Here is a 22,472-nt window from a genome sequence, read left to right on the forward strand (position 1 = left end):
TGCCCTCGTTGTCACCTTGCAATTGGCACTTTGTCTCACGCATTCTGGGCTTGTCCCCTTGTTCAACAGTTCTGGCAGAAAATTGTAAATTACTTACAACGCCTCCTGAAAATACGTTTTCAAGTTACCCCGCAGCTGATTCTTTTTGATTGCATTCCCCAGTCGGTTATAAGAAAAGCGGGATTGAGAACTCTGATTAAAAAGGCCTGGCTGGTGGGGAAAAAAGTTATTCTACTTAATTGGTTGGAGATATCTGCACCATCGTATTGGACTTGGCGTAATCATTTTCATCGAATGATGTATATGGACAGTTTTACTTCTAAGATGTCGCCAACACACCGAAGACTTTTCTTGGAGACCTGGGAGGTATATGTGCAGACTTTGCCACATCGGGCTCGCAGCTTGATCCTCAATGCCTGATGTTTGTTTGTTCTTCTTTTTTTGTTTTTTGGGTTAGTGATAGACCCATGCCTTCAATGTTATGATTGGACTCTAGTATACATGGATGTCTCAACTGGTTTGTCAGCCAGGCCTTGGGTAGGGGAAGGGGGGGGGGGGAGGGGGAAGGGGGGTAAACGGGGAGAAGCGGGACGGGGAGGTTTGGAGAGGGTGAGGGTTTGGGGATAAGCATACTGGACTCCTGTTCCTTCTTGTTTAAGCAGAGCTAGCCCGCTATAGTTGTTCAATATGTCAGACTGGGGGAGGTATCAGAGTGCAGCCTCTCCTAGTTTGTTGGCGACATGAGTATTCTCTAGGGTGGCTTTAGAGATGTCTTAGACACAGTTATAGATATCTGGAAGGGGGAAAATTGAGGAGTGTTTCCTCATGGTTCTGTGATTTGTGTCATCAATATCGTTTGCTGTATTATGTTTGCTTGTCTGTTATCAGCAAAGTTTCATATTGTGTCTGAGGATCACTCAATAAAAATTGTATTACAAAAAAAAAAAAAAATTATGCCACAAAACTATGAAATGCAGAAATCATTGATGCTCTAGCCAGATGAGAATATGCAGGTATGCCTCATACACATCCAGAGATATCAGGAACTCCCTCAACTGTACTGCCATTATTCCTCAGTGCAAGGTTTCCATGTGAAAATGAGTCACCCGCAAATGACGGTTGACCCCTTTTGAGATCCAGTATGGGATGAAAAAAGCCCTCCCTGGGCACAACGAAATAAATGGAATATCGGCCTGTATTTTCTTGATACATGGGCACTGGAACCACTGCTCACAGGCTGAAGTGTCTTGACAACACACACTCCCACTGCCTGTGTCTTCTGCAGAGACTTGCAGGAAGACACCATGAACACATTCCGAGGAACACCGAGAAACTCCAGCACATAGCCATCCCTTACCAGAATCCACTGGTCTGACATGATTGTGGCCCACTTCCTATAACAGAGAGAGGCAAACTCCTATCTCCTGATCCTGGAGGTGGGTCGGCACACCTTCATTGGGAGGCTCATGGTGCTCCATTACCTGATTCTGTGTCCCATCTAGGCTGCCTGGAATGAAAGGACTGAGATATAGCCAAAAGGTCGAGTCCTCTGAAAGGCCGCTCGTCTGTAGAGATGAAAATGCCGGAACCCCCAATTATGACATCTCATGCTGATAGATCACACCTTGTTTCTTATCTGGTAATCGAGGAACTGGGGACTCACCCCACTTATAGGACATTTTCTCCAGCTCATTCCCAAACAAGAGCGAGCCTTTAAAGGGCAAATTCGTAAGACTCAGATTGTATTTGGCCAACCAATTTCTCAGCCATAGCTGACACCTAATCTGTTACCGAAGCCACTCCTCTGACCAAAGTGTGGACCAAACGCAGCCTGCATCTGCCAAAAAGGCGATTGCTGGTTCCATCACTGCCCTGGAATCAACACCAGATTCAACAATCTCCTGAGAGAGCAGTAAACAAGAGCAAGCCACCAGGGAACAGGAAGCTATCTGCAAATTCATTGCCATTGCTTCAAGGGCATCCTTGAAGGCTGTTCCTCCTTCTATGGGAATAGTCATCCACTTGGTAACAGCACACACAAGTGCATCCACCTTCAAAAAACACAATTGCTCTCTTGCAGTTTGATCCAGGTCCTTCCACGACAGGGCATAGAATTTGGGTGAAGAGGTCTCTGCAATTGCATTAATGCTATTAATATAAGTATAGATTTTGCTCATAAGAGGGTATAACAATGTTTTTCATTGCCGATAGTGAGATCGTTGAGACCGGCAATATTAACTTTTTTCCTTTTTGCCTCCAATGCAGATCTACAAAACACTGACACAGTTTCGGGCAGCGTAACCCATGAATATGTGCAAACATTCATGTCTAAGTTAAGTGTATTTTAATTGCATTATATAAAAAAAAGTCCTGAAAAACGGAATACTTAAAGACTTAGAATAACGATAGACACAGTTATGAAGCTATTTGAGATGCTCCGTTAATGAGTGGGACTCAGCATGTCTGGGTTGAGGTCAAGATAAAAATATTCTTTACATGTATTAAAGCGACAAGATCAGAGTTTCAACAAACATAGTGAATCTGATATAGTACTTTTATATTGGTGCTCGCCTAATGAATTAATTTGTTTGAGTGGTGCTAGATACAGCACATGAAGTCCGAGAAGAAAAAGTTACCAAGGAAGGCCATGTTCATCTTTTTAAAACTCATTGTGCTATAGCCCGACTGTTTTGTAAAGTGTCATTAAAACAACAAATCCTCATTAATTTCTACAGGCTTTAGTTACAGCTGGGATATAAATGCAAAAATCTCCTCTACATATACAAATGTGAGTATATATACATAAGTGCGTGTGGAGGGAGGGGGAGAAAATAAAAGATTTGCCTATTATCTCCCTTTTTTTCCTTCAACGATGCTACTGCTCCCCCCCCCCCCCCCCCCCCCCCCTCTAGAAGGTAGGCCCACTCAGCTCAGGGGACCTTCATGGGCCCAAGTGCTCAAGGAGCACTTCCTGCGAGATGCACCCTCAGCACAACGTATTGTCAGGCAGGGACCATCACAGTGTCAGCAGCCATCCTTCCTCCCCTCACCAGGCATTAAATACATCTAGCACCGTATAAAAGCCTGAGCCACAGGGCCATCACCAAAATGATTTCACTTCCTTCATGTGTTCTACTACTAGTCCTTAGGGAAAACCCTCTCTTAGATGATCCACTTTCAACCACCACTGTAATTGAGTGCAGAACTCCATCAGCAGGTGGAGTAGAATCAAATAGTCCTGAGACTGTGGGCTCCAACGAGACAACAGAGTACGCTGAAGAGGACGCATATGCGCCCTCACTCAAGACACCACCTTCAGGGTCGCTGCCATCAAACCTAGTACAGTCTAGACAGGACCACACTATGGGGCGTCCTACAAATAATAAAGCTTTGTTTTACTCAACTGGTCTGTAGCCTAGAGCTTAAACCAAGGCCAGGAAACGTAAGAGCCCCCTACTTTTACTCACTGGTTCAAATATCATCCTCTGCTATTCTTGCCAAAAGATACTGAATAAGTCAACTGACCTTCCCATGCTCAGTCTCTGCCTTCCTTAATCTTCCTCAACAGACTATAAGCTCTTCAAGAAAGACAGCTTTTTTTTACCTGCTATGACTAGAGCACAATGTACACTGCTGAGGCTTCATTTGTGATCTCTGGACATCCTTGTGACCAATTCAATTCTGACATGTTTTCATTGGCGAAAATGTTTATTTATATGGATCATGGTAAAAAACCACAAGTTCTTAGACTTATGTGTAAAGCTGTGTGAGCACATTCATATGAGCTGTGCCCAAATGAAAGCTGTAGCTCTGCTGAAAAAACTGATTTACAGTTTTCCTTGATCTATGTTATATATTCAAAATGTTAATACAAAAAAAAACAAAACAATCCTTTAAAACAGAGGTGACTAAAATCCTTGCAGTGAAGAAGCTGAACTTGTAAACATTAACAGTCAAACATATCAAGGGATTTCTCGAAATTTGTTGCTGTGGGAATAAAACAGTACATTATCTCCTAAGGGAACTAATGCAATCACCATCCTGAACTTCCGTGTTAATGGGCACATTTTTAAGAAATATTTTTCATCAAAAAAGTACTTCCTCTTTAATCACAAGGTTTCTGCTCACCATGATGGGGAAAACACAGGATTTCTCAAGCCTCTCTTCCATACAGCTAGCATATGCCTGTTCATAGCAGAGAACTAGTGCCCAAATGTTCTTCTATGACAGAGCTTTCCACAGCTCATTTGGGTTTTTGCAATATCTCCAACAAATATGCATGGTTGTATTTGCAATAACCTCTTCAGGCTCCAACAGCAGTCCCTCTTACAGGCCCCTGGGATACTGCCCCCAGCTCTTTCTGTATATAACAGATTCATCCAGATTGCATTAAGGTGGGGAGGACCACTGTGTCCAGCTTATCCATTGGGGAGATCAATGGATACAAGCCGCTATTTCCTGGATACACGCCTTTTGAATTTGTTCAGTTTGCTCAGCCTGTTTGAAATGCTCCTGTTGCCGGACTTGTGCTACCTGCGATTGTACTGCAGAGGTGATCTATTGCACCCTATTTCTAACATTGCTGTTTGGAGAGTATGTCCAGACCTTTAGATTGCCCAGTATTCGAAGGTTCCCTCTGTGGGTGATCAGATTATTTATAGACAGCTACCCTGAAAAGGGCATTGTGCCACAAAAGGTCCCATGTTTCACAGCCTAGACAGTAGGAGCAAGGCCGCAGATATAGCCATTGGATTTTGCCAACTATGGTCAAATTCCAGGAGGAAGCAGTACGGACTTGCATTGGCATTGGAGCATCTCGTCTACTGACCTCTACAGAGGGATCTTTGGGAGAAAGCGTGACCAAGATCCCTCACTTCTCTCCTTGCAATGCTCCTAAACGAGCGTCTATGCATATTCAGGTATGAATTAATTCCAAGGTAGAGGGAGGCTCATTCTAGGCTCTATTTCCTACTTTTTCTCTAAATCCGAATTGATGCCTTAGTGGTTCTTTGCTATAATCTCACATCCACTTGGAGCCGACAGAAAATGGGTGGCATAGGACAGAACAGAGACCATTCCCTGCTGTAACAGCAACAGCCTCCTTTCAGCTGTATGTCTTTAGTGGGGATCAAAAAACTTTTTTTTTTTTTTTTTTTTTTTTTTTTTTTAATTCCTTGTGGAAAGAACCCCATGTAACTTTCGAATCCCGTTCCTTCTATATAGTGGCCCACTACAGGGCATCTCCAGTAAGCAAACTACCTATCCAATACAGCTTCTTTGCATCATCCAAAAAAATCTGAATAAAAGTAGAAGCAAATTGCATTGGTGCCATAACCCCTAAATATGTCTCCTGTTCCCGTCAAATTACTCATGGGGGGGTGGGGGGGGGGGGGGGGAGTACAAGTTGGGGGCTTGTATTATTGTGAGGTGATCGTGGATGTGAAGATTATCTAGATGTTCACAATAGGAATCAGATAGTCCCCATGCATGTATGAAATTATGATCAGAGGATAGTACTGACAAGATGTGAAAAGTAATGGTGAATGATGATGTGATAAGCAGACATTACTGCGTACAGGGTCAGCATGTAGCTTGTTGGAAAAATAATGGACAGCACCTCTTAAAGAAATTACGGGCTTCTGGACTGTTATGTAGTGCTCTGTTCTCACTTCACAGCCCTCAGCTTTCTGTCTTCCTCTCCCTTTGCTTAACTTGAAGTCTGCAAGCTTCAAGGTCACGCACCCAAAATGAAGATAAAAATATAAAAACACCATTTACTTGAAGCCAGCTAGCAGCTTAAGAGTAAGATCTTGACTTTGAAGCACAGCACAAGTTGTTTTGCTGAAGCTGAAAATACCTAGCATATACCCAGATTAGTTTTAGCACAACTTCTTTGGTAAGAAGTAGATTGACAGGTCCTTTTTATAGTGATTACTTGTTGCCTGAAACATTATATTAATTATATGCTGATTTCTTTTGATTATTTTGGGGTGTTACACATAATGTGTTAGGTTTAGAGGAAGTTCACGGCTAGTGGTCACACATGTGAGAGAGAATGTCTGGACAATATGATGATTAGAAGCAGTGAATAAAGACAAGTCATCAACCATTTTCAGAGGACATACACAGTAAGATTTTATCAGTAGTTTGGCAATATTTCAGGAAAGTTAATAGACAAAAAGATCCCTTCTGCACATAGCAGTCCACAAGGCAACTAACCCCGGCACACAGTAGAACCTAAAAATTACTGCTAAGAACTACAGACTAGCACAACCAACTTGGCAAAGATCCAGAATGTCCTGTGCAGTCCAGCCTTCCCAAAGAGATCCACTTGGTTACCACAGACTGAGGAGCTTGGAAGGTGCTTTTTCAGCAAAGCGGTAACTTCCACTGGGTTTTTGTATATAAATTATTCCCTATTAGTTGGGGAAAGATATTTACCCTTGCTTATTGTGCTGATTTACTGTATATTTCCTGTTTTATTATTTTTCCTCATAAGCATTTGGTTTTGTGCATATATTATACAGAAAATAGCTTTTCATAGTTTAACATTAGACATAGTGAAGTGTCAGTTTCTTAGCTTTTGTGATCCAGGCAACAAGACAAGAACCACAACCTTTTCACCCACACTACAGGGCTGCACTTTTTCCTATCTCATGTAAGCTGACTTCTCACAACAAAAACCCTAGGAAAAAAAAAATAAGAAGAAAGCAGCAAGCAAAAGAAACCCTGGCTCAACTGAGCTCTAACTGAAAAATTGTTCCCTGAACTGAAGGTATCTTTAAAAAAAAAAAAAAATTCTCTGCTATGGGTCTCTCAAAAAAAGAGTGGGCTGGCACAATCTGTCAGGAAAAATACAACAGAACAGCTCAATAGCAATGCCACAAGGATCAAAACACCCAACGCAATAAAAAGCAGAGAGAGAGCAAGAGAGACCCAGGCCAGCAAAGAATCCTTCCAGTGCTATTTTAATTCAAAGCTCACTGCAAATACTTGAGAGATGTTCTGCCAGCAACAGCATTTCCTTGCTGGCAACTAAGCACAGCTGTGGAACCAGGGTGGGCGTACTCACAGCCAATGGGAGTCTGACCAGGCCTAGCCTTGCCCACTAGGGGTGTGCATTCGTTTGCAACGTATTGGCAATCCGCATATGCCATATTCGTTGTATTCGTGGGGGGTCACGAAATGTATGGCGAACCCCAACGAATACAACATATCACTAACTAATAAACCTCCACCCTCCTGCCCCCCCCCCCCCCCCCCCAAGACTTGCCAAAAGTCCCTGGTGGTCCAGCGGGGGTCCTGGAGCGATCTCCTGCACTCAGGCTGTCTGCTGCCAGTATTCAAAATGACGCCGATAGCCTTTGCCCTTACTATGTCACAGGGGCTACCGGTGCCATTGGTCGGCCCCTGTCATATGGTAGGAGCAATGGATGGCCGGCGCCATTTTGCAGCCCGGACCACCAGGGACTTTTGGCAAGTCTTGGGGGGGGGGGGGGGGGGGTCAGGAGGGTGTGGGGTTGTAGTTAATTAAATTTAAAGGGTTGGGATGGGGGTTTTTTTGGGAAACGAATACATATGTAACTAATGAACGGATCGGGGTCCCCTGAGAACGGATGCAACTGATTTGGGTCCCGACGAATACGAATACCAAATGGGACGAATCCGTCCGCTGCACATCCCTATTGCCCACAATACCTTAGAGGCTACTAAACCACCACATTCCCAATTACTCCTGAGCCAACTCCCCGGCAGGGCTCCAGACCCATACCAACAAGGCCAGAGTTTCAAAACCCCCACAGTTCCTTACAAATTCTAGAGGACATCAGATTATTCATCCATGAAATTGAGTCATAAGTGGATTATGTAGCAAGACGATGACTCTAAACAGTCAAGCAAACCTAATACAGTATGACTGAAGATTTCATGTTTTGGACTGGCCAAGTCAAAGTCACAGCCTAAATCCAATTGAAATATTGTAGCAAGATCTGAAGTGAGCTGTTCATGCATGGAAGCCCTCAAAATGTCCCAGAGTTGAAATATTTCTGTAAGGAAGAAAAGGCCAAAATTCCTCAAGGGCAATGTGAAACTGATCAACAGTTACAGGAAAATGTTAGCTGAAGTTATTACTGCTCAAGGAGGTGCCACCAGTTACCTAATGACAGGTTAACATACTTTTCACATAAGGATACTTGTTGCTAAATCTTTTTGATGAATAATCAAAATATATCCTTTTAGTCAATTATTTATTCAGAAGGGTTTCTCTTTTATCTTATAATCAGGTTTTGAATAAAAATTGTGCTAAAATACAGACCGTCCTAGGGGTTCATATTTTTTCTCAGTACTGATAAAGTAAAGTGCGCTCGGCCATGCGCACTGTTCAACGCGCATTTGGCCACGTGTTTTCGATAAGGCGTCTATTACCCCTTATACTGCAAGGGGTTTAGTGCCTCAAAAACATGCAGCCAAACCCCCTAAAAACTAATAGCGCTCAAAACATGCAAATGATGATGAGGCTATTGGTCATTCACTCTGGATTCAGAAAGTAAAATGTGTGGACAATCTGCACATTTTACACTCACAAATTAACGGAAAAGTGTACAAAAAAAAAGCAGAAAATACTGTTTTTCTGTCCACCCTCCGACCTAATATCCTAGCGATATTGTCAGAGCAACCAAAAATATTTAAAAAAATTTTAAAAATTAAAAATAAGAAAAAAAAATGTGCCGGCCGGTCCAGTTAGGAGAACGGATGCTCAATTTTACCAGCGTCCGTTTTCCTAACCGATCGCTGTCAGCAGGTTCGGAAAACCTCGTAAAATGCTCGTAAAATTGTGCGCCAGTTTCCTAAACCCACTGACAGAGCCACCTCTCCTGGGCCAAGAAGGCACTGGGGTGTGTAATCGTCCCTAGCACCTCCTTTTAGCGCAACCCCTCATTTAAATATAGGATCACAAACCCAGGAGAGATGGCTGGGCGCACACCGGGTGAGCGGGTGCTCAATACAGAGTGCCCATTCTCCCGTGATCTTTACTAAATTGGCCTGCTAGTAAGAATCTTTTGAGCCTTTACATTATTATTGAAATATTTTAGGGATCCAGTCTTACAGGGTTGCTTTTAGAAATATTTGAAATATTTCCTTTAAAAAAAAAGGAAAAAACAAAAAACAAAACCACACCATCATCACACACCCCCAACATCTTTTTCTCAAGCGCACAGATATTACCATCTAAAATTAAGGAGAGGAATTGAAATATTGTAAAGACCTTGCAAACTTCCAGAATCCCATCCTCTCTCAGCTCTGCCGCCACCACCACAAGCTTGGAAAAAGTTACAGGCAGGGTAACTTGAAAGCAGCACTTGAAACTGATAGAAGACGCTCCAAAACTGCAAAATGCAAAAATCACTGATGCTCTAGCCAGGTGGGAATATGAAGGTACATCTCAGACAAGTCCAGAGACATCAGAAACTCCACAGACTATACTGCCATTATCAGTGAGAGCTAAGTTTCCATGAGAAAACAAGTCACCTGCAAATGACGGTTGACCCCCTAGAGATCTAGGATAGGGCCAAAAGAGCCCTCCTTCTTGGGCTCAACGAAATAAATGGAATATTGACCTGTATTTTCTTGACGTGGGCACTGGAGCCTCAGCTCGCAGGCTGAGGGGTCTTGACAACATACACTCCTCTGCCTGTCTCTTCTGCGGAGAGTTGCAGGGAGATGCCATGAAAGTGTTCCGAGGAACACTGTGAAACTCAAGCGCATAGCCATCTCTTATCACCTCCAGAATCCACTAGTCTGATGTAATCTTGACCCTCCTCAATAAAAAAAAAAAAGAGAGGAAACCCCCTAGCTCCTGTTCCCGGGGGTGGGTCAGCACACCTTCATTGGGAGGCTTAGGGGGACTCCATTAACCGAGCTTGCCCCCATCTGGACTGCCTGGCACGAAAGGACTGAGACATACCCAACGACAGAGTTCTCTGAAAGGCCACTGCTCTGTAGGGTTGAAAACTTCTGTACCCTCTAGTACAACCTCTCATGCTAAAGGAGCACAGCATCTGTTTCTTATCCTCTGGTACACAGGAACCTGGGTCTCACCCTATTTACTGGCCATGTTCTTCAGCTCATTCCCAAACTAAAGCGAGCTTTGCAAGGGCAACTTCATAAGGTTTGACTTCGGGGGGGGGGGGGGGGGGGGGGTGGAATAATCGGCCAACCAATTCCTCAGCCATAGCTGATACCTGGCCACTATTACTGAAGCCACTCATCTGGCCAAAGTGTGGACCAAATCACAGCTGGCATATGCCAAAAAGGCGGCTGCTGGTTCAATCACTGCCCTGGATTTCAAACCAAATTCAATCGACCTCCTGAGAGAGAAGTAAACAATATTGAGCCACCAGGGAACAGATTCATTGCCATTGCTTCAAAAGCTTGCATAAGGATAGCCTCAATTCTCCTATCCTGGGCATCCTTCCAGGCCTCTCCTCCTTCTACGGGGGATAGTCGTCCACTTGGTAATGGCACACATAAGCACAATAAGGCTCTGGAATTTGTTGCCAGAGGATGTGGTTAGTGCAGTTAGTGTAGCTGGGTTCAAAAAAGGTTTGGACAAGTTCTTGGAGAAGTCCATTAACGGCTATTAATCAAGTTTACTTAGGGAATAGCCACTGCTATCTTAGGGTTTGGGTAATTGCCAGGTTCTTGTGGCTTGGTTTGGCCTCTGTTGGAAACAGGATGCTGGGCTTGATGGACCCTTGGTCTGACCCAGTATGGCAATTTCTTATGTTCATCCACCTTCAGAAAATACAATTGCTCACTCATAGCTGGATCCAGGGGATTCAGTCCTTCCAAGGCGCCCCTTTCAAGATCAATCAATTCTTGAATGGCCTCCATAATAGGGAAGAAACAAGAGACTTTATGCAAAGAAATAAAAATGTGATCTTTCTTTGGCTCAGACATGGATTCAGCCCCCAGTACTCCCAGCACCTTCAATGTCTGGGAAATCAGAGCCAGCAACTCATCTCTATGAAAGGAACAAAACAGTTTTATACTGTTAGGAATTTCCCCATCATCCAGGGAATAAAGGATCGTCGGCTTCATCATTCGTGCCATCTGGGTCCCTATCGGGAAGACCCGCAACAGACCTAGGCATACTCAGACCCTCACCCGCAGCACCAGGCATGCGGGAATCCGCAGCCTGCAATCCTATCCTAAGATTGGTCAGGGCCAAGGACTGCAGTCCTTGAAAAATTCTACCTAAGAAAAGACAGCAGGATGCATTCCAAAACCAGTGGACATCGAACCTGCACATACTTGAACTCTCGTCCCCTGCTGACGAACCAGTTAGGGGAGCCCCAAAATCAAGCAACACCTCTGGCAATCGTTTTCCATTCCCACACCAAGCTGGGAAGAACCAGGCTTAGTAAAATCAGATGGAGGCAATTCTCCTTGAGTCTCCAAAAAGCACCGACACAAGTTAGAGGGAATGCCAGGCGGACAAGCAACACAAAGAGCAAGGCGTTTAGGCTTCTTTGCTCTGCGCGCCATCAATCTGTCAATAAGCTCTAACAGGCTTCTAATAAGCTTGTGCCCAGCTGCATTCGCACTGGAAAAACTAGGCGCCCAAAATTTAGGCGCTCAACACAGTGCCTTGATAAGCGCACAAACTGAGCGCCCACCAAGACGCTTCAGATAGTGCGCGTAAATAAGTGCGTGTACATACACAACTGAGCACCCAGGCAGGTGCTCCTATGCACCCAACCAGGCTCACAACTTGAACACACAAGTACGAACTGACACAATAGAAAAGGGCAGTCTTATGCGCAGGAAAATACGCAAAAACACCACCGTGGTCTACTATGCAGTGAACAAGACAAGCCTGAGAGTGAGGCCTAACCAAAAGACTGCTCAATCCGCAAAGCTGCCCACGTTCCCTAAGCTCCCCCTAGGTGGGAATGAACGTCGGACCAGCGCGCCAAGCAAGGATTCCTGGGGAAGAAGAATCCCTACTGAATTCCCTCCCCCCCTTTTTCTTTTAAATTACTTATTTACTCTTTATCTGTACTCTGCCCATCCCAGCTGAGTACAAGGTCAGTCTCTGGCTGTGGGAGGAGAGGGCAAGGACCTTCATCGCCGCGCTCGACTTGCTGCACCTGCTTGCCTTTCAGCTATTTTAGTATTTTTGGGGGAGGGGGGTTATTTTTTTTTTTAGGTAATCCACACCAGCTGAAAAACCAGCTACCAGACCAAGGCACTCATCTGAGGGAGGGATCCAAAGATACCATCTCAGGAATTCTCAACTGAGAAAGGGACCATAAGATATCACCACAGGAGAGCGAGGCAAATAAATCTCTTCTCCTTTGAAAAATGTAAGCAAACCCCCAATAGGGAGATGCACGTCCACCATCTGCTGGAGATGAAGAATACTGGCGGGCTGACACTGCAGGGGTATGTATGTATACACAACGTGATGTCAGCTTTGCTTCGTCTCCATCTGCTGGTAGAGGTGCATAGCCCACTGGTTTTGGATCCACCGGCCCATATGCTAAGAAATGACAGTTATAATCATTATCCATATATATTGTGCAACAAGTGTGTAAATCAAATCTCTCAAACAAAAATATAAAGTGATTCTAATAAGTTTTCTTATGACTGTTTTGCTTTATCTCGAAGTGAGAACTGTAGACATCTCAAAGAAATCCAGGAGTTGAAAGACCTTTGGTTTTCTCTCAGGTCCCATATCTGTCTCACCCGCTGTTATCGTCAGACACAGCCATGTTTCGGTGATCTATGTCCGAACATAACATGAAACCCTACACCTGAAGCAGGTGTCAGGTTGCTGCCAAAACACTGTTGTGTCAGGTGATCCCAGCCATCTTACCAGTGACATCGTGAAATACACTAGTGGGGAAGGGAGGAAGGATATACTTCACAGTACCTTGCTGTCCTGCCCAGTGATCCCAATCCTATGTCACAGCTGGCTCACCGGTGATGTAATGAATCAGCAGGAAGGAGAGAGGGATGTACTTCAAGGAAGCTTCTTGCGTTGCTCTATCCTGCCCAGTGATTCCAAGCCTCCTCTCCTCTCCCATATCCCGCTCTAACTCAATGGCAATGTCCTGAAGAGGCACCAGTGGGAGGAAGAGGGATCAATATAGCTATGCTGAGCTGATCCTTTTCTTTTTATCACAGAGTTGGTCATCTGATTCCATTGTCAGAACAGAAGGCTGGGATCCTCTTCAAGACTCCTGCAGTCAGAATCTGTTTATTTATGGCAGTCGCAGCCAGGACCCTCATGTGAAGCCCAGAAGCCTCATCAGTACCCGAGCCTCTTCACCATACATATATAGAAACATAGTAATGACTGCAGAAAACCTCCCCGATGCCATTGAAGGTAGGAACAGAGTAAAATTTAGCCTGTTTGGGAAAGAAGGGGAATTAAAACGGCATTACTTCTGCTACTGGGCAAGAGTGATGGAGGAGAAACTGGGTAGGAGTAAATACTGACACGAGAAAGAAAGGCTGAAGATTTTATTCTCTCATTGGTATCACTCCTGCACATTAGTTTCCTTCTCTACCCTCCTGCCTATACCCAGAAGCAATGGTGAGAGAGGCATGAGATTGTTGTGACTTCTCTGAGGAACAGGCACAGTGTTAGGAAGCAGCTGGGAGGAGGGTGATAAAAAGGGGAAAATGCTGGGTAGTGGGTAGGAGAGAAGGAGAATGCTAATGCTGCCCTGGTGTTTGGACAGAGAGGAATCAGACATGAATGGCAATAGGAGATTTTTTGGGGGTTTTTTTTTTAAAGAATTTCTGCCAGTATTCTTCCCTGGTCAGTATCTCCCTTTCTGAAGGGGAGATATTGCCGAGAGGAACTCTTTTGGAATGATGGGGCAGGTGTTAAGTCTAAATAAAATTTGTACAAAAGCAAGTTTTGTTTATTTATCCACCACTTTGTAAACTCAGACTCATCTCCCCCAGCAAACTACAATGGTAAGGGAACTAAGGGGAACCACCCCCTCAGCTGCTCAAACTTCTCGGCCCTCTGAGAAGTTTAAAAATGTCCAATGCGGCTCTCAAGCTATAAAGTTTGGGCCCCTGATATATATATTTTGCAGTGATATTGCTTATGTTTACAGTATTTTGTTAAGGTTGAAAAAAACATGATTCACTTTTCTATCAATTTTTCTATATAGAAAGACACCCTTGCTACAGTCTACCAAATATAAATTTGCATGGGCTATCATTTTTTATGTTTTAAGATGCAGTAAGCACTATCAGATTACAAATAAGTTGACATTTACTAAATGGGTTTTACAAACTTTTAAATTTAAAAAATAGCATCTGCATAGAAATAAAGGTCACCAAAATAAACAAACACACTAACAGAAGAGCTGATCTTAGAAACATGCAGGACCCAAGACAAAATCAACTGCAGTAGGGCCCTGTTATTTATTTATTTGAAATTTTTATATATCGACATTAGTTTACAAACATCATACCTGTTTACATTGTAACTAAAAGATGGAAAAATACAATGAACAGGGAGGGGGGTAGGGGAAGCAGATAAAACAGAAACTTGCAGAGTGGAAATGTAATGCGGAGAAAGCAACTAACTAATCTCTTGCTGTGGTGTAGCAAAAAGGATTGAAAGTAACTATATACAAAAATAGTAACTTATTTACAAATGTGGGTAAGGAGCACTACAATTTGTTACTCAAATTATAGTGTTGAAGATGGTATTACTATAGAGGTGCAGGATCCATGGCATTCTCCCTTATTGCCCTTCCCTCATTCATCCAAGGATGGCCCTGCACAACAGGCAGCACAGTGCCAGTTAGTCTCATGTTTAAGTCTACTGCAATCAACCCAGTGGATGTCTTTTTCAGCCATATGTTAAATATCTACATAGCCAGAAGATGAACTAGCTCATTTGAAAAAAACTTGCTTGGACTGGACCAATTACACCGTTCATCTTGTAGCCTATTAATCTGCATTAATAAACCTGAGAAATACAAATTGAAACCTTTAAAAAGATAAGAACAAAGACATCAATGGATATCGTTGGACCCTAATCATCACTCATCAGCTCTATTTCTCTCTAAGTGACAGAAACCTGACATTGCACTGGATGCAATAAAGGTACCTGGCCTTCTGCTGTTTCTGGCTTTAAAAAAATTTGTTAAAAAAACACAAGAAGAGACTGACTAGACTCTAGCATTCTGAGACTCATTACATTTGTAAGGTTTGGGCTATTTAATCTCATTAATGCTAGAAATTGAGTACCTTATTCATTTTTATAAAGCATAAGAACCTATATTCTCATGTGAGAAGCACCAAATGTGTAGCATTTCAATGTAAATCCTGATAGGCACTGTGTATTATGTTTACTGTAACAGATATAATAAACATCCAAAAAGGAAAAGCAGAGCTTTATTCTGATATCTTGGTTGCACATCAGAAGCTTAAACAATTCAAAACATATGTAGAATTGTGCCTACATTGATGACCGGGGATGAGTGATTAACGATAGTGTATTCTAATTATCGAAAATTGGATTCTAAGTGCAGCTCCATGAAAGAACTCATTTTAATTTTAGAAATATTTATAAAGAAAATACTATGATGCCATGCCATTCTCACACTTATTACAAAACAGTCCTGCTGCGAGATATAGCAATTTCATGAATTCAAGTATTTACCGAACTTATCACTAAGTTTTTTGAACAGCAAAGGTAGTTAACTAAATTACAATACTTGCTTTGCACCTCATTACACATTTTCATTACAGGGAATAAATTATTTTGAACTATTTGATAACCTGACATAAATGTAAAAGAAAACATGTGTAACTCCACTCCACAGGATTACTATTGGCACAGATTGCCATTTAGCCAACGAAATGGCTGGGCTGGTTAAACGTTGCTCTCCATATAATAACTGTGAAAGTACCTGTCAATAAAAGTTCTTCCGATGCAAGAGCTGCCTCAGCAGAAAATATTGTAACCTTGCGGACCGGAGCCTCAGGCAGTGCAACGGTTCCGCGGCTGTGAGACCACTGAAGGCAAAGCTGAGCCCAGGGCCCCAGATCCCCTGCAAGTAAACTCCAGGTCCACGACTAACCGGCACAGCGAGCTCCAGTGTTGCCAAATGTGCTGCCTTTTTTTAATTTATAGGCTTTTTTTTTTCTTTTTCTTCAGCAGGTTTCTCGCGGCACAGCCGCCCACAACTCTCTCGCTGTTGGCTTCCACATTCAGCTCCGGTCGACGATGTGCAGAGGCAAGGGACCGGTACTCCGTGCATGCGCACCAATACGGAAATGTCACAAGCTGCCTACAGCGAAGCACCTCCCGAAATGCGCCGACCGCTTCCGGTCGCGAGGCAACTTAATAACACTACGCATGCGCCTTCCGCTACTACTTTCTGGGGGTTACAAACTGGTCTCTATTGTTTATAGAAAGCAAGCAAGGTTTGTGTTTACCAGAAATGCTGGGCTTAGATAAAAAAAACTTGAGAGTGATAAAAAATATTTAACTATTTTTACTATAGATAGTAATTTTTTTTATTTCATGACTGCACCATGTTAATTTCATTGCGCTGCCTGAACGCTTGTTGGGGAGGGAGGGGGCGAAGAGAAGCAATCACTGAGACTGAACGGGGATTGAAGCCCTGAGAGACACACAGACGATTCCATGAGAGCAGACCTAGTCCTGGGCGGAACCTGGCTCGGATCGTTCGCTCTCGATGACTGAATAAGCACATCTCTGTATCGGATGGAGTGGTGGAATACGGTTGCCATGGGAACGAGAAGCCCGAGCATGGTATTGTGGCTCTGGGAGTCCATAGGCTCTAAAGCATGAGCGTAGTTTGGTGGGGGTGGACGGTACGCTTTCCGTGTCCCCTCCTCAATAATCCAGGCTCTAGTGCTGAAGCAGACCCGCTATGTGCTGAAGCGCCCTTGATAAAGTCGCTGACACTATCAGTTAAGCTAGTTTTTACTTTTTTACCTGCTTGTTTTAAGGCGGGTTCAGCAAGTGTATGCTGGAATTCAATAATGGGACTCCAAATCTGAAAATATACCTATGCATTTGGAAGGTGGAATAATAATGGCAATGGAGTGTTCAAAAAATAACCTTAAGTTTTAAAGGGTAATTATAGCTTGATTATTGGGAGTATGGAGAGATACAAAAAAGCATGGTAAACAAAAATATATACAGCTGGGTTTCCCATACTTTTAGTCGCTATGAAAGTTGCCTCTAAACAAGAAATAACTCTTAAGCAGTCTCTAGAAGCCTTCCCCAATCATGCCCAGTCAATTGACTTGTAGGTGTGTGGGCCCTGGGCCGAGGTGAGAGATGGTACCACCCACAGGGAGGAGCCCTGTGAGCCTCACCATCGGGAGGTGTGGTCTCAGGGGACGTCTGACACAGCTGTGGAACAGAGTCTTTATTAGAGAGGTAGAAAGGCACAACCCACGGAGCAGGGGTGCAGGAAAAGTAACAAAGTCTGAGCAGAGGGGTCCGCCCAGAGGGAATACCTCAGATTTGTAGATCCGGTAGTGGCCCACAGAGCGGGGTATGCCGAAGAAGTCTCTCGGTAGTGGCGATGCGGTAGTGGCCTGCAGCACAGGGTACTCAGAGGGATTCCTCACTTTAGAGATGGTAGGGTAGGGACCCGAGATATGGGAACACGATGAGGATCCTGTAGCGATGATGCAGTAGTGGCCTGCAGCGCAGGGTACACCGGAGTAGTTCCTCACTTAGGAATGGCATGGTAATGTCCCAAGGTATGGGGTACACCGGAGAGGATCCCACAGTAAGGCTGGTAGTGGTCCGTGGAGTCAAGGTACTCACAGTGGTAGTTCCAGAAGAGGTCCTGGGAAACAGGAACAGACAGCAGTCCAAGGCAAAGGCCCTCCGAGGAGCCGGATAGCCAGAGATGAGGAAGGGCCACCGAGGAGCGGGTACCCAGATCGTCTCACGCCAAAGTGCAGCAGCTGGAACAGGAAGTCCGTAAGGATGAAGCGGATTCAGCAACGAGGGAACTCCTTGCTAACTCAATAGGCTGGGCCAGCCAACTAAAGTATTGCAGAGTGAAGATGTCATCCGGAGGGGATGCCCCCGAGGTTCCTGCGATGACGTGCTTAAGCCTGGCCTGTGCGCGCACCTAGGTGATTCCGGAAGCAAGATGGCGGTCAGCAGCGCCCACGCTGTCCAGGGAACGCCAGGAAGGTTGGTGGTAGCTGGCGGAGGCCGCCACTCTCCCCAATGGTGACAAGGCAGCAAAGAAAGGTGAGCATTAGTGGCAGCCATCTGCGACCGACGGGCGTAACAGAAAGTGACCAGCACCACTGTAACTCCAGAAGCCAGGACAGTGTTTAGTTGTGTGTCTTCAGTATGCTAAGGACTCTGTCTGCCCTCGCCTCTGTCCAGCCTGCCGCCCTATGCCGTACCCAGCGGCAGGTCCGAAAGGGCTTGGAACAGTCGGAGGACCGTTCATCAATCAACATCCCAGTGTTGGTTGCCATGGGCGTGCAGGTCCGGCTGAGGGTCCGCTCCTTACCCCCTGCTTCTATACTCACCTGGCTCACCATGCCTGCACCGGCTCACCTCCCACGGTGTGGCTTGGGGCAACTCCTTGAGTCTTGCCGTGGCCCAAGGGCTCACCACCTGCTATGGAGGCGACCGAGCTTCTTGCGCGCTCGTAACAGCTGCGGCTCTTCCGAAATATCCTCCGAGAGAAAGGAGCGTGATATTCTGGTATTTTTGTCTCCGGGGCAATATTTGAGCACAAAGTCAAAGCGGTTGAAAAATAAGGACCATCTAGCTTGTCTATGGTTAAGACGTTGCACATGGTGGAGATACTCTAGATTCTTATGGTCCGTAAACACGGTAATTTGATGTTGAGCGCCTTCGAGCCAAGGCTGCCATTCCTCGAATGCCAACTTAATAGCCAGGTGCTCTTTGTCACCGATCCCATAATTCTTCTCTGCCAGAGAGAAACGTCGTGAGAAGAAAGAGCAGCCCCCACACCGACGTCAGAGACGTCGACTTCTACGATGAATGGCTTGTTGGGGTCCGGATGACGTAAGCATGGTTCCATGGTGTTGCGTTCGTGCCTGTTTTCGCCCTCGCTCCACCCTCTCTACCTTGGTGGCGACTCCCTTCGGGTCTGATGGACAGATGCTGCCGCGGCTTCTCCTCACCGCTTCTCCCCGGAATCCTCGGGCTGGCCTGGCGCTGTGGATCCGCCATGTTCCTGATGACGTAAGGGCAAGCGTGCGCTCCAGAGTTTGTACCGGCAAGGGTGCAAACCTCGGGGGCGTCCCCCCATAGTGACATCATCCGCTTTCAACTTAAAAGGTCTTTGCTTGCAACTACGAATCGAGTTAGCAAGGGGGAATCTTTCTCTCTGCTGCTCTGCCTCCACAAACTTACCTAGGGGTACCCGCTCCTCGGGGGCCCCGCTCTCTCTTCTTGATTTCAGATTGCTAAAACGGGATCTGGTACTTGCTCCTCGAGGGCCTACGCCCCTGAATGCTCAGAAGACTCCTTACTGCCTGGAAGCAATCACAGACATGAACACTGTGAGTTCTATTACAGATAGGAACCGGTACTCGCTCCACGAGGGCCTATGTTCCTAATCTCTGAAGACTCCCTTCTGGCTAAGATGTTATCGCAGGTACGGAGATTGTGAGTTATTATTGCAGATTGCAGATAGGAACCGGTACTTGCTCCACAAGGGCCCATGTTCCTAAAACCTTTCAAAACTCTCTTCTATCTCAGAAGTTACCGTATACCTATATCTGGTACATTACTATTGCAGATTGCAGATAGGAACCAGTACTCGCTCCACAAGGGCCCATGTTCCTAAAACCTTTCAAAACTCTCTTCTATCTCAGAAGCTATCGCATACCTATATCTTGTGAATTACTGTTACAGATTACAGATAGGAACCGGTACTCGCTCCACAAGGGCCTATGTTCCTAAAACCCTCCAAATACTTTCTTATATTCCAGAAGCCATCTCATACACAGATATTGTGAGTTCTTATTCAAGACTGCATCTAGGAACCAGTACTCGCCTACGGCTCCTGTTCCTGAATATACTGAAGACTCTCTGTTGCATAGAAGCCATTACAGATATCTACAATTGTGAGTGTATCATCTACTAATGATGATGTATCCAGCATACCCTGTCTACTCACTACCTATAGTCTCTCTCTACAGCTCAGCAACCCAGAGATCGCAATTCCAATATCTGAGGGACTTCAGCCCTGCCGGGCACATCAACTCACTACTGCCACCTCTGGTGGTTCTACTTCCTGTCTAATAAAGAACTATCTGTGTTTGTCTCCATACTCCAGCCTAGCCGGTGATCCCTCTCAGGATATCCTCCTGGGGGCGCTGTCATCTGCCATCAGCCCAAGGATTCACCGATTTCCATTAACTGTTTATTCCTTCCACTACTAGAGCAGTATCATACAGACTGCCACTCTGTGGGAGCCAACCCACAACAGATCATTAACTCTGCCTACGGAGTATTACTAATTGCTAGCTCCTCCCCTTGGGGGAGCAGCATTATACAGATTGCTACTCCTTCCCTCTGTGGGAGCAGATCCATAGCAGATTGATAACTCCGCCTCCCTGGCGGGGTGATCATTAACAGATTGCTAACTCTGCCCCTCTGGAGGAGTAGATCTACAACACATGGAAAAGGCAGTCTTTAAATCTTCGAACGCAGAAATGGCCTCCGAGGACCATTTAGAAGTATTGGCCCCTTTCCGGGTCATAGCAGTCAAGGGCACCGTTAAAGAATAGTTCTTTATAAAGCTATAGTAATTGGTGAACCCCAAAAATCGTCTCAGGGCCTTCAGGCTGGTAGGTTGGGACCAATTCTTGATACTTTCTAATTTTGGGGGATCCATCTGGAAGCCATCTTTAGAAACAATGTAGGCAAGAAAAGGCACAGAGTCTTTATGGAATTCGCACTTGGATAGCTTGGCGTAGAGTCGGTGTTCTCGGAGTCAGTAGAACTTGTTTGACGTCTTTTAGATGAATAGACAGATTCTGAGTAAATATCAGAATGTCATCTAGGTACAGTACAACACTCTTGTACAACAAATTCCGCAAAATGTCATTCATCATGTTCTGGAACACAGTGGGTGTGTTGCACAGGTCAAAGGGCATTACTAAGTACTCAAAATGACCGTCTTGAGTGTTGAAAACCGTTTTCCACTTGTCACCACTGCGAATCCGGACTAAGTTGTAGGCCCCCTTCAGGTCATGTTTTGAAAATATCTTGGCCCCCCTGAAGCCAGTCAAACAGCTCTGAGATTAAAGGCAGGGGGTAACGGTCTTTAATCGTAATTTCGTTCAGACCTCGATAGTCGATACAAGAACGTAAGGTTCCGTCCTTGTTCCCCACAAAGAAGAATCCTGCGCCGGCTGGCAACTTTGAAGATCTAATGAAACCTTTCTGTAAATTCTCCTTGATGTACTCGGACATAGCCTTATTCTCTATTGCAGAGAGTGGATAGACATGTCCTTTAGGAGGTTCAGTGTTTGGTTTCAGCCGAATGGCACAGTCATAAGATCTGTGTGGAGGGAGGATGTCAGCAGCTTCTTTGGAAAACACATCACTGAATGATGTGTATTGATGCGGCAGTCCTGCCATCACTGGAGTTGTAGGCATGCAGAGAACAGGAGAAACTTCCTTGAGGCAACTGCCATGACAACCTGGGCCCCAGCGGGAGAGTTCCAAGGAGGACCAGTCGAATTGAGGCTGATGCAACTGCAACCAGGGTAACCCCAGAACAATAGGGTGCATGGCCTTCTCTATCACAAAGAAGGGGATTGTCTCCGTATAGAGGGCTCCGGTGCGAAGAGTCACTGGTTCGGTGCGACAAGTCACATCACCAGGCAAAGGCTCTCCATGGATGGATGACAAGAGTAGTGGAGCCTCTAAAGTAATGAGGGGGATCCTTAAATGTTCCACTAGGCGTCGAAGTATAAAGTTGCCTTCGAATCCACAAGGGCAAGAGTTTGGATTGTAGATGGTCCGCAAGACAGGGAGACTGGTAGAGAGAGTGGAGGAGAAGGCGTGGTAAGGCCTAAGAACAGTCCTCCTACAGGACTTAGGACCGTCCGTTTTCCGGACGAATAGGGCATGTTGGGAGATCGTGACCAGCTTGTCCACAGTACATACATAGGCCATACCTCTTCCGAAGTCTTCTCTCTCTTGAAGTCAAATAACTGCGACCAAGTTGCATCGGTTCTTCTCCACTGGCAACAGGTACTGCTGGAACCATCCGAAGTGCAAGTTTAGCACGAGTCTCCTTCTGAACCCGTCCTTTAGTAGGCTTGAGTTCTTTACCTTATCATGAAGCCGGTGATCAATTCTAGTAGCCAAAGCCACTAGTTCATCCAGCGAGTCAGGTGTCTCACGAGCGGCAAGGTCATCCTTCAAGCTGGTA

The 22,472-nt window shown here is 45.1% G+C and overlaps 1 protein-coding gene across 3 annotated transcripts in view; it reads right to left on the bottom strand.

Annotated features, from left to right (window-relative positions):
- Positions 1 to 16,357, bottom strand: part of WDR7 (WD repeat domain 7) — a 1,145,388-nt gene extending 1,129,031 nt beyond the window's left edge. For 2 of the 3 annotated variants that reach the window (XM_029579736.1, XM_029579721.1), the window contains exon 1: positions 15,951 to 16,357. The gene's annotated coding sequence lies outside the window, so the exon portion shown is untranslated. The remainder of the gene's footprint in view (positions 1 to 15,950) is intronic. The other variant, XM_029579728.1, reaches the window with a different exon arrangement.
- Positions 16,358 to 22,472: the final 6,115 nt, after the last annotated feature.

This window comes from Rhinatrema bivittatum, chromosome 1, assembly GCF_901001135.1.
Source record: "Rhinatrema bivittatum chromosome 1, aRhiBiv1.1, whole genome shotgun sequence".
Lineage (NCBI taxonomy): Eukaryota > Metazoa > Chordata > Amphibia > Gymnophiona > Rhinatrematidae > Rhinatrema > Rhinatrema bivittatum.